The following is a 15,298-nucleotide window of genomic DNA, read 5'->3' as shown; positions in this document are numbered from 1 at the left end:
TGTATGTTAAAGACATCAACATTTTTTGCAGGAGTCGCGCACCCAGCATGCCCCAGCACGTATATGACGTCACGCGGGACCCGCCACCACGCAAGCATCTCCTACCGTAATGCGCATGTGTTGCAAATGCGCGGGAGCAGGGGTCCCGGACTGGTTGCATACCAATCGCGCACATCACGTAATATTAAATGTATATGATGTAACTGAAAAGCACGCAGCCGTCGCACACCGTATGCGGATCCTTCACGACTTTTCTAAAATGGCGGCTAGAATCCGTGCACCCACCGTGATGTGTACGCTTTGGGTGCGCGACTCCGAAAAACATATAAATATATTAAAATAAAAAAAATAAAAAAATGTAAATAATATTTCAGTTTGAATATTATTTTTTGCAATTTTCATAAAAATATATAATGTTATTTAATGAATGAAATATTTATAAATAAACAGTTAAAAAACAGTAGAAAATCAGTACAAAAAATAGGTATAACTACTATTACACTTAAAAATTTGCATTTAAAAAACCTTTGAAATTCACTGAAAAAGCCATAGGTTTCAGAGGTGTTATAGTTAGCTGGACATTTCACTCGTACAAAACCATAGAAATTCCTCTGTTATAGTTAGTTCTGCTAACTATAACTCGCGCACCCGCAATGCACTGCTGATGATGTCACATATTACATCATTCATGACATGGTCAGTGACATCATTGATGACATCACTGATGACATCTCAAATGACATCACTGATGACATCATCCATGTGACAATCTGATACACCTCATCATATACTAGTATAACCTTTCATCACTCACTGCAAAATACAGAGTACCATATTTGAAACCATTGACACACCAATACCAGTTACTACATACCCACTCACTGATTCCTAAGTCTACACACACAACTACCCATTCAACAACAGAATCACTTATGCAGTCACTAATTATTAGAACACTACCAAATGCACTTATACACATATATAGACATTGACACATCAGCAGGCATCTTAGTTGGTTATGCAGTCATCCTACTCACTCATGAAAAAAATTAATCACACTTACACAATTATACACACAACACCTCATTTATTCAAACACATAGTAACTCATAGTTAATATGTTAAAACATCACCATTACAATTATACACTCATTCATATAGTTACTCCCACAATCACTGACTCTTACATATACTTATTTATATACACCAACTCTCACATACAATGCCTTTTATTTTTTTACTAAAACTTATATTCGCTGACGAACACACAAATAAATACACTGAGTCACCCAAACAACTGTTTCCACATGCACTCTTAAACCTATTCACCTAGTCAATCAACCATTCACACATCTATGCATAGAGTTACACACACCCCATCCAACCGCACACAAACTCAGTGTCCCATACAAATACTCACACAACCAATCAATAACTAATATACACACTCATGTAGTTAGTGACCAACTGATGCAGCATGTTATACAACAACAGAGACAGTGATGCACACATTCACATAGTTTAGTTACTAATCCATGTATTAAGTGAGACACTTAAACCGACAGTCAGACAGCTACTAAATCCTCCATCCAGACAGTGATATATCCTTTCAATCTTCAATACAGATTGGTAGATATATAATACATATTTAAATTTCAAACTAAACCACATTCACTGGATGATGTCATCAGTGATGTCACTGACCATATCATGAATGATGTAATATGTGACATCATCAGCAGTGCATTGCGGATGCGCGAGTTATAGTTAGCAAAACTAACTATAACAGAGGAATTTCTATGGTTTTGTACGAGTGAAATGTCCAGCTAACGATAACACCCCTGAAACCTATGTTTTTTCTGTGAATATATATATATATATATTCACTGAAAAAACCATAGGTTATAGACCATATATAGTTAGGAATTAGCATTTAAAAAACCTTATTTTACTAACACAAAACAATTGAAATTCCATATATAGTTAGTTGCACTAACTATATATCGCGCACCCGCAATTCACTGCTGATGATGTCACATATTACATCATTCATGACATGGTCAGTGACATCACTGATGACATCACTGATGACATCTCAAATGACATCACTGATGACATCACTGATGACAACATCCAGTGACTGTATGTTTCTGTAAAGTTAAAATATGTCTTACATATTGAAGAATGAGTAGATGTATAAGTGTCTGGACGAAGGATTTAGTAGGTGCATGACTGAATGTATGAGTGAGTGATTAAATGTGTCTCACTGAGTGCATGGGTTAGTGACTAAACTGTCTTAATTTGTGCATCATTATGTCTTTTGTTCTGTAAACTGCTGCATGTGTTGATCAGTAGCTATATGAGTAACTATATGGGTTATTGATTGATTGCCCAAGTATTTGTATGGGAGACTGAGTGTGTGTGTGGCTGGCTGGGAGGTGTGTGACTCTGTGCAGATCAATGTGTACTTGTATCAATGATTGTATAAGAGAGTAAGTATGTGTTAGTATATGTTTGAAAATGTAAGGTGCTCTATGTTTAACTGTATAGATTAGAAAATGGAAGTGTGATTGATTCTTTACAGGGCTGACTAGGTGTGTGAGTAACTCCATGGATGAGTGGCAGAGTGTGAGTGTCTGTATAGGTGTATGAGTGCATATGATAGTGTTGTAAAGATGAGTGATTGTATGTATGAATGATTGTATGGGTGAATGAGTGAGTGTTTGTGTAAACATAGGAATCAGTGAGTGCGTATGTAGTAACTAGTATTGGTGTGTCAATGGTTTAAAAAATTATACTCTGTATTTAACACTGGGTGTAACAGAGGTTATATGAAAGTGTGAGGAGATGCATTGTATTGTCACATGAATGATATCATCAGTGATGTGACCAATGATGTCAAATGAGATGTCATCAGTGATGTCATCAGTGATGTCATTTGAGATGTCATCAGTGATGTCATTTGAGATGTTATCAGTGATGTCATTTGAGATGTCATCAGTGATGTAATCAGTGATGTCATTTGAGATGTCATCAGTGATGTCATCAGTGATGTCATTTGAGATGTCATCAGTGATGTCATCAGTGATGTCACTGACCATGTCATGAATGATGTAATATGTGACATCATCAGCAGTGAATTGCGGGTGCGCGATATATAGTTAGTGCAACTAACTATATATGGAATTTCAATGGTTTTGTGTGAGTAAAATAAGGTTTTTTAAATGCTAATTCCTAACTATATATGGTCTATAACCTATGGTTTTTTCAGTGAATTTTCAAGGTTTTTTAAATGCTAATTCCTAACTATATATGGTCTCTAACCTATGGTTTTTTCAGTGAATTTCAATGGTTTTTTAATAGCAAATATCATAAGCTGTCGAATGTCAAGTACATGGTAAGTAAAAACATTTTCGTGTTTATGCACACTGATCTGCTTTGAATGCTGCCCCCCCCTCCCCCTCATTTCTATTAGGAGAACTCTCTCTTTGCAGATAGTGAAGGGTAGTTAACGCAGGCCTTTGCCCCCGTTGTAATCCGTCGTGCCTGCTTCTCTCTCCATTTGATTGATTGTTATCCAAGCATTTACTGTTTTAGAATTGGTTCTCTTTGTTTCATTCTCTATTTACAAACAAGCACAGAGTCGCAATACTCTGTTTAGTCTTTGCAGATAGTGAAAAATCGTGTAAAAAAACAAAAGGAATCGAGCAAAATCAGTAGGCCACTAATGGGATCTCTTTTTGACCTCGCTAAAATAGAAACATTAGGAACAACCCCTCATGAGAAATACGAAACTAGTGAGATGAACTGAGCTCCACACCATGATGGCTGCAAGACAGCTCGGCTCCGCCACCCACCCCGGCCAAAATAACGATAAACTCTATGCAAATATTACAAATATATACAACACACCAGCAAAGTAACAGGGTAAAATATTTTATTAAATAACTATTTACATAACTATTTTATACTTTTTGGTGCCCGATCCGGCTAGCTCAATCGATCGAGCATGAAACTCATGCACTCTGATAGTTCAAAGTTTTGAGGAGTGCTTGTAACACTGTCTGAAGCTTATTTGCACTTGCTACAGCTTCACTATTCTCAATGTAAGTGGGGGCTGTTTGAGGACGTGACTGCATTTGAAAACAATGTGATGCGGTGCCACCCTGAACCGCTTGATGGAGGCCCCCGAGGGACGGTGTGATGGCGCGGACTTGGAGGGGGCGCTTGGCTCCGGCCCCCTCCCCAAGTCGTGTTGCCCTGGTGTGGCCTGAGATCGCCCCCAACATAGGTGGCCGGCTCCCGGGGTCAAGCGGAACTTTTTGCCTTTTGGTGACTCTTCCATTCTTGACCTTGTCCCACAATCCGTTTCACCTAAAGACACGCTGTAGTGGGGCGCCCCTTTACCGTTTCAGTTGACATTCCGCCCGCTTTTGCTACACTGTGCCTCTTCCGCTATTCAGCTGTTTACTGCCCGCTCTTTCGACTACAGCGTCTCGCTCACCATGTAGTTGAGTTGCTCCCGCTCTTGCGGTGCAGCGATAGGCGGCTGCCACAGGACTCTCAAAATGGCGGCCGGCTCTTCAGATTTGGGCGTGGTCCACTAAAATGGCCCTGCGACACCTTGGAACATGAAAGCACCACCATCTCGTGGCTCCGTCGTGGTCATTCCGCGAGCAATCATGGCAGCCGCTCCCCACCGGAAGCCTGCAGGATTCGGAGGCCCCCAAGACTTTTGTAGAATCTTCAAGGCTGACGGGACGCTTTCGAGAATGGGGTCCAAGACCTAGCAGACAAGCGTCCGATTTCCAAGGTGTCCCAGGGCCATTTCAGTGGACCAGGCCCAAAAAGGAAAGAGCCTGCCGCCATTTTGAGAGTCCTGTGGCAGCCGCCTATCGCTGCACCGCAAGAGTGGTCACAACTCAGCTGAATGGCGGATTTTGGCACAGTGTACCAAAAGCGGGCGGAATGGCAACTGAAACGGTAAAGGGGCGCCCCACTACAGCAGACGAGCCTCCACCTGGGGAGGCCCGTTCACGCCGCCTCACCCCCCCCCCCCCCCGGGGCGCCCCACGCCGTTATTCGGAGCAGCATTGTAGGATACCAAAACCAGTGCGGCAACTTACTGGACATCACCTGGGTGCCATCCACATCTCAGCGCGTTCTGCTGCCTTGGGACTATTCGCACAACAGACCGCTACTGACGAGGCCACCCCCCGGGACGCCCCACGCCGTTTTTCAGAGCTGCATTGCAGGATACCCAAAACCAGTGCGGCACCCAGGCAACATCACATGGGTGCCGTCCAGAACTCAGCACGTTGTGCTGCCTTGGGACTATTCGCACAAAACACAGCTACTGACCATTGTTGCTTCTTTTTTCCTAAAAATGTTTAAATGTTTTTACTGTTTTTGTTGCGTTGTATATATTTATAAGTTATTAAAGTTTTATAATCCTACTACTTTGTTGGAGTGCTATATATTTTTAATGTGACACATAATTGTAAAAACTTTGATGTACAAAGAGGCATCCCTCGAATCTTCCGCTTCAGGCTCGGTCCCCTCCCCAATCACAATACAGGATGGTTTTCAGATAGTAGGAACGCGTGTGGTGTGACGGATCTCATCGGGTGGGGGCCTTGATCTACTGTAACTCCTTTGAAGAGGGGTGATTCTTTACAGCTGGGGCCATAAACTACATCTGCAGGGCTAGGTGATAGCCTGGGACCGGCCTGGACAATCGGACACAGAGGAAGAGGAGTTTCAGAGGGTGCGGTAGTGAATAAGGCGAAAGGGAGGTGTCGGGCGGGCACAGGGTGTGATTCTCAGGGAAGAGCAGCGCAGATGGGGGGAGGTTTATTGCCCATGCATAAGACAGAGAGCGGGGGTGACCAGTGCCTGGGGGAGATGCTTGCGAGGGTGGGGAGCCATGCTAAGGATCGACAGCGTGCAGAGAGTGGGTCTGGTCAAGGCATCTAAAATGGCTGCCGTGCACGACAAAAGTGTGGCATTTGAAAAAAGGCAAGATGGCGCAGACAATGTTTATCAACACTTCCTGATTTCCTTCGAATCGAACGTTAACAGACGTTATCTCTCCCACACTACCGGTCCCCCTCGGCTTAAACGCCGAGATGGTAGGGACTGCATCCCGTGGAGATAGGCCGAGACGTCACTCAGCAGAAAAAAAAGAAAAAAAAAAGTCTATAAACATACAATAAGTTAAAAGTCAATCATTCTTGTTTCCTTGTAGTACGCTCCCCAGTCCGCTTCCCGTTACGCGAACCGGGCGCACCCCACGAAAAAAAACGTTTTTTTTTGCCCCGCGGAGCCCTTTTAAAGCCTCCACATCAAACCTAGGGGGTCAGGGAGGATCTACTATGCCCCCTTATGATCATTTGCCCCTTCGCTTTGGCCCCCTCTTGTCTCTCGATCCTACCGAGAGACAAGATGGCGGCCGCTCCGTACTGTTTGGAATGTTTACAGACACCGGAGAGCCAATCAGCTTCGCTTCGCAAAGCTCCGTAACGCGAAAAGTACGCGAAACGGAGCGCTACCCGGGACGCTGTAACAGATATATATCTTTTTTTAAACGTTAATTTCTCAAAATCCACTGGAGCACATATATTGAGACCCAGCAAAGGCACATCGAGCTACCGGTCCCTACAATTTTGCCAAGTTTCATGCAAATCCATTCAGCCGTTCAATTTTTTATTTATTTTTTGCCCCGCGGGGCCCTTTTAAAACCTCCACATCAAACCTAGGGGGTCAGGGAGGATCTACTATGCCCCCTTATGGTAATTTGCCCCTTCGCTTTGGCCTCCTCTTGTCTCTCGATCCTACCGAGAGACAAGATGGCGGCCGCTACGGACTGTTTGGAATGTTTACAGACACCGGAGAGCCAATCAGCTTCGCTTCGCAAAGCTCCGTAACGCGAAAAGTACGCGAAATGGAGCGCTACCCGGGACGCTGTCACAGATATATATCTTTTTTTGAACGTTAATTTCTCAAAATCCACTGGAGCACATATATTGAGACCTAGCAAAGGCACATCGGGCTACCAGTCCCTACAATTTTGCCAAGTTTCGTGCAAATCCATTCAGCCGTTCGGGCTACAAGTGAGGCCAACCGCCCTATGGAAATGAACATGGGAAAAACGCATTTTGGGACCCCCCTTTTTTCTCGGCCCCCCCTTGACGAACCCCCCCCAAATTTTCAGGGGCTGCTCAGAAACAAAATGTTCCATTTTCCTGAAAATTTCAGCCAATTCCGTCCACAAACGCCAAAGTTATTAGACATAGAATTTTCAAAAATCCCATAGAGAAAATATCCTAACTATATATACCTACTGGCGGTCGCCAGTAGGTAATATATATATATATATATTCACTGAAAAAACCATAGGTTATAGACCATATATAGTTAGGAATTAGCATTTACAAAACCTTGAAAATTCACTGAAAAAACCATAGGTTATAGACCATATATAGTTAGGAATTAGCATTTAGAAAACCTTATTTTACTCACACAAAACCATTGAAATTCCATATATAGTTAGTTGCACTAACTATATATCGCGCACCCGCAATCCACTGCTGATGATGTCACATATTACATCATTCATGACATGGTCAGTGACATCACTGATGACATCACTGATGACATCATCTAGTGTCTGTGTGTTTTTGTAAAGTTTAAATACGTTTTACATATTGAAGAATGACTGGATGGATGGAAGACTGAGTGTGTGTGTGGCTGGCTGGGAGGTGTGTGACGCTGTGCATATCAATGTGTACTTGTATCAGTGATTGTATAAGAGAGTAAGTATGTGTTAGTATATGTGTGAAAAGTATGGTGTTCTGTGTTTAACTATAGATGAGGAAATCGAAGTGTGATTGATTCTTCACAGGACTGACTAGGTGTATGAGTGCATATGATAGTGTTCTAATAATAACTGACTGTATGTATGAGTAATTGTATGGGTGAATGAGTGAATGTGTGTGTAGACGTACGAATCAGTGAGTGCGTATGTAGTAACTGGTATTGGTGTGTCATGATGTCATCAGTGATGTCATTTGAGATGTCATCAGTGATGTCATTTCAGATGTCATTAGTGATGTCATCAGTGATGTCACTGAAGTATGGTGTTCTGTGTTTAACTGTATAGATGAAGAAATGAAAGTGTGATTGATTCTTTACAGGACTGACTTGGTGTGTGAGTAACTCCATGGATGAGTGGCAGTGTGTGACTGTCTGCATAGGTGTATGAGTGCATATGATAGTGTTGTAATAATGAGTGACTGTATGTATGAGTGATTGTATGGGTGAATGAGTGAATGTGTGTGTAGACGTAGGAATCAGTGAGTGCGTATGTAGTAACTGGTATTGGTGTGTCATGATGTCATCAGTGATGTCATTTGAGATGTCGTCAGTGATGTCATCAGTGATGTCATTTGAGATGTCATCAGTGATGTCATCAGTGATGTCACTGACCATGTCATGAATGATGTAATATGTGACATCATCAGCAGTGGATTGCGGGTGCGCGATATATAGTTAGTGCAACTAACTATATATGGAATTTCAATGGTTTTGTGTGAGTAAAATAAGGTTTTCTAAATGCTAATTCCTAACTATATATGGTCTATAACCTATGGTTTTTTCAGTGAATTTTCAAGGTTTTGTAAATGCTAATTCCTAACTATATATGGTCTATAACCTATAGTTTTTTCAGTGAATTTCATTGGTTTTTTAACAGCTAATATCTGTAGCTGTAAAATGTATTCTTCTTTAAATCCAAAAATATATTTTATATGTTTATTAATAATTTTTTTTTTTTATATTTTTTTTTCTTCGTTCCCGCTTCGCGAATCGGGAAGCTTCCCGTTAGCTGACCTTGATGCCGCGAAATAGACCGCGAGCCGGTAAACGTTTCTTTACCGCAACTGCCGCGTTAGAAAACAACATCGTGACGCCTCCCGTCCGCATGATGTTTCGCGTTGTCGCGTGATACGTCATATGACGTGCTACGTTAGCGAACTGGTACGCTTACCGAGTCGCAAAGCACAGGTTTCTGGAAGCAAACCGGGAGGCCCTGCAAAGCGCTTAACGTAAACACAGCAGGTCATGTGACTTGGTAATAACACTTTTCATTGGTTCATTTCACTTTTGGTTTCCTAATGATGTAAGACTAGGTCATATAATCTAAAATGAACACTTTTCATTGGTTGAGAACTATTGTTTTTCCCAAATGATGAAAATCCCTCCTTCTTTCCTCACTCTGACTTTCATCATTGTGAGAGAAAGACCCTTTGTTACCAGTGAGCAATGGCTTCTTTAGTAGCTTCAGCTGGTGCTTCCCCACCACCTCCACCACATCCAAGGAAGAGTGGACCACCTGCTCAAGTTATAATGCAGCAAGAAGAGGAAGAAGAGGAACAGGACGACGAGCACGAAGAGAGGCACTTTTTGCCTGAGGAGCCCAGGACGTCTCACCGGAAAGAAAACTTCATTTGGCAATTTTTTAAAATTCCCAAAGGTCAGAAAAAAGTAAATGTAAGATACGTAACTTGCCTTATATGTCAAGATAGACTGTCCAGAGGGACCGACAAAAAATACAGTTTCGGAAACTACACAATGCATCGCCATATGACTAGGTGGCATCCTAACAACTACAGTGCTGCACAGTTTCGTAACGACCTAGATAATCTCCCTATTATGGCCAGAAGATCTGTTGTACCGGAAGTAACGGGACCAGAGGGCAGGGAGATGGTGCCAAATATACAAACGAGATTTCATGAAGTAAAACAAGTCTGCGTATATTGCAGTGGATTCATTTGCTACGGAGAAAGAAGCATCACTCTGATCAACAGAGCTATTGACTATCATATGCAAGTTTGTACGAAACGCCCCAAATAATAAATACTTTTTTTTGTTTTGTTGCTCCTGTTGAGCCCTTTACAATGAATCGTTTTCATTGCCCCCTCCAAGAAAAACCCCAAAAAATATAAAACTGTTCAGAAAAATTCAAAAAAAGTAAAAAAATGTTCAGAAAAATAATAAAAAAAATATAAAACAACAAAAACAATAACAAAAAAGTTCTTTTCAGAACTACCTCCCCGTTATTAAAAAATTGGTACAATATTTGAAACTGTGCCAACCTCTATTTCTCGTAGTTCGCTTCCCAGTTCGCTCGCCGGTACGCGAACCGGAAGTGAACCAAAAAAATGTTCTAAAAAAAAGAACAGTAAGTATAAGGGAAGGAAACAGACACTTATGTTAAAAGAAAGACAGCTATAGGGGAGTAAACTAGAGATACTATTACCCGTAATCCACTGCTGATGATGTCACATTCATGACATGCTCAGTGACATCATCAGCAGAGGATTGCGGGTTTTTTGGCAACGTGCCTTATCCACGGTTTAATAACGCTGCCTTTTGCTTTATATAAGTTTTCAAATTGTATGAAATATATACCAATAGGTCGTTATGAACCTTTAGGTAGTGCTTTTCTTCATGAGGTCTGGTCGCTTCCATACACATACAGATGTTTCAAAGATGATCAAGAAGTTTATCTGAATGGAGAGGAATGCACTGAGACGCCAGATCATTCACTAATGTGTAGGCACATACAGTTACACGGTTCATGCAACAAACACCGACCAAATATGGCTTGCGTGTTGCAAGGCACGCCAGTTCCTGCTATCATCCCCACGTTCAAGTTGTTGGAAAATGGTAGTTATTTGATGCTCAATAATGAAGATTGTTCTGGGTTAATTAAAAGTATTCCTTTTATCGTAACAGTAAGTGAACGGGTTATTTGCTGCAGAAATGTTCTATTTCCTCCCACACATGAACATAGGGAGTTTTCAATCTGGCCACAAATACCAACCTTGGGAGCAGATTTCAACGGCATGGCAAGAATAAGAGCTCTTTTGTCTCAGAGAGAGGTGGCCTTGAGTTCGGCCCGTGAAACTTTCGTACTTCACATAGCGAACACCCGTACAGAGGTGCAGACCCTTTTCAATACAGATTTGCCTTTCCATTTCAGCAAGATGGTTCGGACTATCTTTAACGCGTCCTCCACAAAGGCCCTGGTGCACTTTTTTAAAGTTGTTACCAGTGGTCTCGTGACTTAATTTGAGAAAATCTTTGGAGTCATCCCTGCTTTCTTTCATTCTATTTTTTCCACTCTGCTTCGTGGATTCCCATTTTTACTTGCATTACCAGCGGACGCTCTTGTGCTTTTTTACATTTTTAAATATGGATGTCCCTCCTGTGCAAGCTCCCGCCCTGCAGCTGCTGACACTGTTCCGCAATCGCATGCTAGAATATTATGGCACAATGCCGTTGGCGATATTAAGCACGGCATATGGATTATCTTTTCGATTCTCCTACTTCACCTGTGTCCAGCCTGTATTTCACTGCCTGACCTGTGATTTCGATTGGGCCATTGATTTGTGTCTCTGCGGACCGGTTTCTCCTGACGTCGACTTTAATCAGCTGATGACTCCTATCATTACTCACGAGTTGGTTTGTCCTGGCGAAAGGATTATGGCTGTGGCATTGATGCATGGACTAATTGGTCCCTGGAATTTACTGGCGGCAACACAGTCTTTCTTGGAACAGAGCTTTCTTGAAAACCCACCGAGCTGTCCTCTGATGGTGATAGAGGATCCGGTGCTGGGAGAGCACGTATGTTCTTTTCCGCTTTTAAATTGGATGGCTGAACTCTTTTCGGATGAAGACGGTGACTTCCTATTGGAGGCTGTTGCAGCTTATTTTGCATACACAGTTATGTCATAGACCTTTTTCATGTTTGATATGCTGAGTACTAGCATTTCATTGACAATTCATTGACTTATTTGTCAAGTTTTTATTATTTAGCTTGCCTATTGGCTTAAGACTCGATAAAGTACTTGGCTGTTTTATTTTTCTTTAGCATTAAATTTTCCTAGTTTTGAATGTTTTACCTTGCGGACCGTCCACATATAAAGTTGCAATCTGCTCTCATGAGATGGCACTTCTATTATCTTATTCAGTTCGTTTCCGGATCATGGGGAGGTGTCATCTAGGTCCTGGATATCTTTACACCGTGTTAAGTTAGCATGGGCTCATTACCGGTTTAAACGCCATTTTTCCTTTTTTGCAACTTCTGCACACGACACTTAGTTGTTGCTTTAGCTTTCAACCTAGTAGTTCATCGTGGTTTACATGAGAATAATATGTTATTGCTCTACTATCTGCTTTGCTTGTTAAACTATATCTGTACAGCGAGTGCTGAAGTTTCAAGAACAACACGATACAGAATTGTTATGAGGTCTGATCTCCACGACTTCATACTCATAACATAAGTGCAGCTTCTGCCAATTCTGGGCATGAGGCGGGTTTTATATTGCTTTGCCGAACACACATACACAACAGTTGATGCGGTTCACATGAAGAGAGAGCTGGTGTATGCTGATGTGATTCCTTCAAATCTAAGACACTAAATTATGGGCACGCCCTAAACCAACACAAACAGACCTTCTTAGCAAATAATATAATATGTGTATTAGGGAGGGTGAGATATAAGCAGCCGCGGGCCGTGGAGGGAGTTACGGTGGGGCAGGGAGGCGGGGAGGGGGAGGGGCAGGGTGGAGCCCTCTCCACCCTGCCCCTCCCCCTCCCCGCCTCCCTGCCCCACCGTAACTCCCTCCACGGCCCGTGGCTGCTTATAAGTGTTGCTAACTCTTATTCATTTACAGCATGTTAACATACTGTCACCATTCGCTTTTTATGTACTAGTAACTATGCTGGTAATTTTGCTACTGATAATATGTGTACTTGTATTATCTAAGATACTACGCCTGAGAAGACGGCATTAGTAAATAAACATTTCAAATACACATGTGTTCTTCTTAACTCCATTTTCTGGTTTCTAAGAAATATATAACGACCGACTGTTCATGAGTTCCACGTATCCTGAGGTACTATAAGTTCATATTCTGGATTGTCTAAACATTGAGAGTTTGTTATATCCAATGTGACACTGTACCTAGCTTGCTAAGGGGTTTTTGATTACTAAGGTGAGTTTTGGGGCACCCTAATTCGCCGAGGTTCCAATCCTCTGTCCACAGTTCTGTGTGAGAACAGAAACCCTGCGACAGGGGCACCCCCGACCCTTGCTGGAGCTTCATCACACTTGCAATACAACTCCAGCAATGCGCCACCTTTACGGCACAGATACATCACGCATCTGTGCTGTTTTTGCCCCATGATGCGCCGCATTGTAAATGCAGCACACCATAGGTGACGGAACAGCGGCACAGAATGACTAACACATCCCTGGTGATGCGCCAGTCATCATAAATCTATCCCTATGCTTCTTATCTTGTTAGAGATGAACCGCCATATGTATCATCAAAGTTTTTTGCATTTCCTAAATAGCGAACTTTAAGGAATAAATAGCGATTCTTTACCATTCCTAGTTTGCGATGAGCTATTTGCTAATTACAAATTACCCATTCATTTCCTTCATTTCCATAGGGCGGTTGGACTCACTTTTAGCTCGAACGGCTGAATGGATTTCCACGAAACTTGGCAAAATTGTAGGGACTGGTAGCCCGATGTGCCTTTGCTATGTCTCAAGATATATGCTCCAGTGGTTTTTACGAAAATTAACTTTGAAAAATATATATTGGGCTACATTGGCCTATATATATGTTGGAGCCCAAATGTAGCCCAATGTAGCCCAATGAAGCCCAATGAAGCCCAATGTAGCCCAAAGATGGCCGCCAGAGACAAAAAAAACAAATGTAGCCCAAATATCAGCCAGATGTAGCCCAACTATAGCCCAGTGACAGAATGACCAATCAGCTTCGCAAACCTCTGTTACGCGAAGCGGAGCGCTGTTACAGATATATATCTTTTTTTGAACGTTAATTTCTCAAAATCCACTGGAGCACATATATTGAGACCTAGCAAAGGCACATCGGGCTACCAGTCCCTAATATTTTACCAAGTTTCGTGCAAATCCATTCAGCCGTTCGATTATTATTATTTATTTTTTTTGCCCCGCTGGGCCCTTTTAAAACCTCCACATCAAACCTAGGGGGTCAGCGAGGATCTACTATGCCCCCTTATGGTCATTTGCCCCTTCGCTTTGGCCTCCTCTTGTCTCTCGATCCTACCGAGAGACAAGATGGCGGCCGCTACGGACTGTTTGGAATGTTTACAGACGCCGGAGAACCAATCAGCTTCGCTTCACAAAGCTCCGTTGCGCGAAAAGTCCGCGAACCGGAGCGCTGCCCGGTCCGCTGTTACAGATATATATCTTTTTTTGAACGTTAATTTCTCAAAATCCACTGAAGCACATATATTGAGACCTACAAAAGGCACATCGGGCTACCAGTCCCTACAATTTTGCCAAGTTTCGTGCAAATCCATTCAGCCGTTCGGGCTAAAAGTGAGGCCAACCGCCCTATGGAAAACTCAATGTTAAAAACACGTTTTGGGACCCCCCTTTTTTCTCGGCCCCCGCTTGACGAAACCCCCCCAAATTTTCAGGGGCTGCTCAGAAACAAAATGTTCCATTTTCCAGAAAATTTCAGCCAATTCCGTCCACAAACGCCAAAGTTATTAGACATAGAATTTTCAAAAATCCCATAGAGAAAAAATCCTAACTATATATACCTACTGGCGACCGCCAGTAGGTAATATATATATATATATATATATATATATATATATATATATATGGACATTGATGCTATGAATAAACACCACTAAACATTAGGCCTTGCCTACGGAGTCTGTTTCCTGGTATTTCGCCGCTCTCCTGGAGTGGAGGGTTGCACTGCTGGGATCCTGGTGTGACACACACACACCATATATATATACATATATATATATATATTACCTACTGGCGGTCGCCAGTAGGTAGTTATAGTTAGGACCTAGTTTCCATAGGAATTCCGCAACATTCTATTAGGAATAACTTTGGCGCCGGTTGTTGAATCTTCACGAATTTCTCAAAGAAGATGGCCCGCTCCGCTCCACTCCTTCCCTGAAAGTCTTGGGAAGATTCGTTAAGCGGGGGCCGAGAAAAAAGGGAGGTCCCAAAACGTGCTTTCCCCATGTTAATTTCCATAGGACGATTAGACACGGCTACAGCCTGAACCGCCGAACAGAATTACACCAAATTTGGGAAAATGGTAGGGTTTGGTACGCAGATCACCCTTTTGGTTAAATGGTGTAAATCCCTCCAGTAGTTCCTGAGAAAATCAAAAGAAAAAAAGATATATATCTGGGCGGAGCCTAACCA

This window comes from Lissotriton helveticus, chromosome 4_1, assembly GCF_964261635.1.
Source record: "Lissotriton helveticus chromosome 4_1, aLisHel1.1, whole genome shotgun sequence".
NCBI classification, from domain to species: Eukaryota; Metazoa; Chordata; class Amphibia; order Caudata; family Salamandridae; genus Lissotriton; species Lissotriton helveticus.
Note: the sequence above shows the minus strand (reverse complement) of the source record.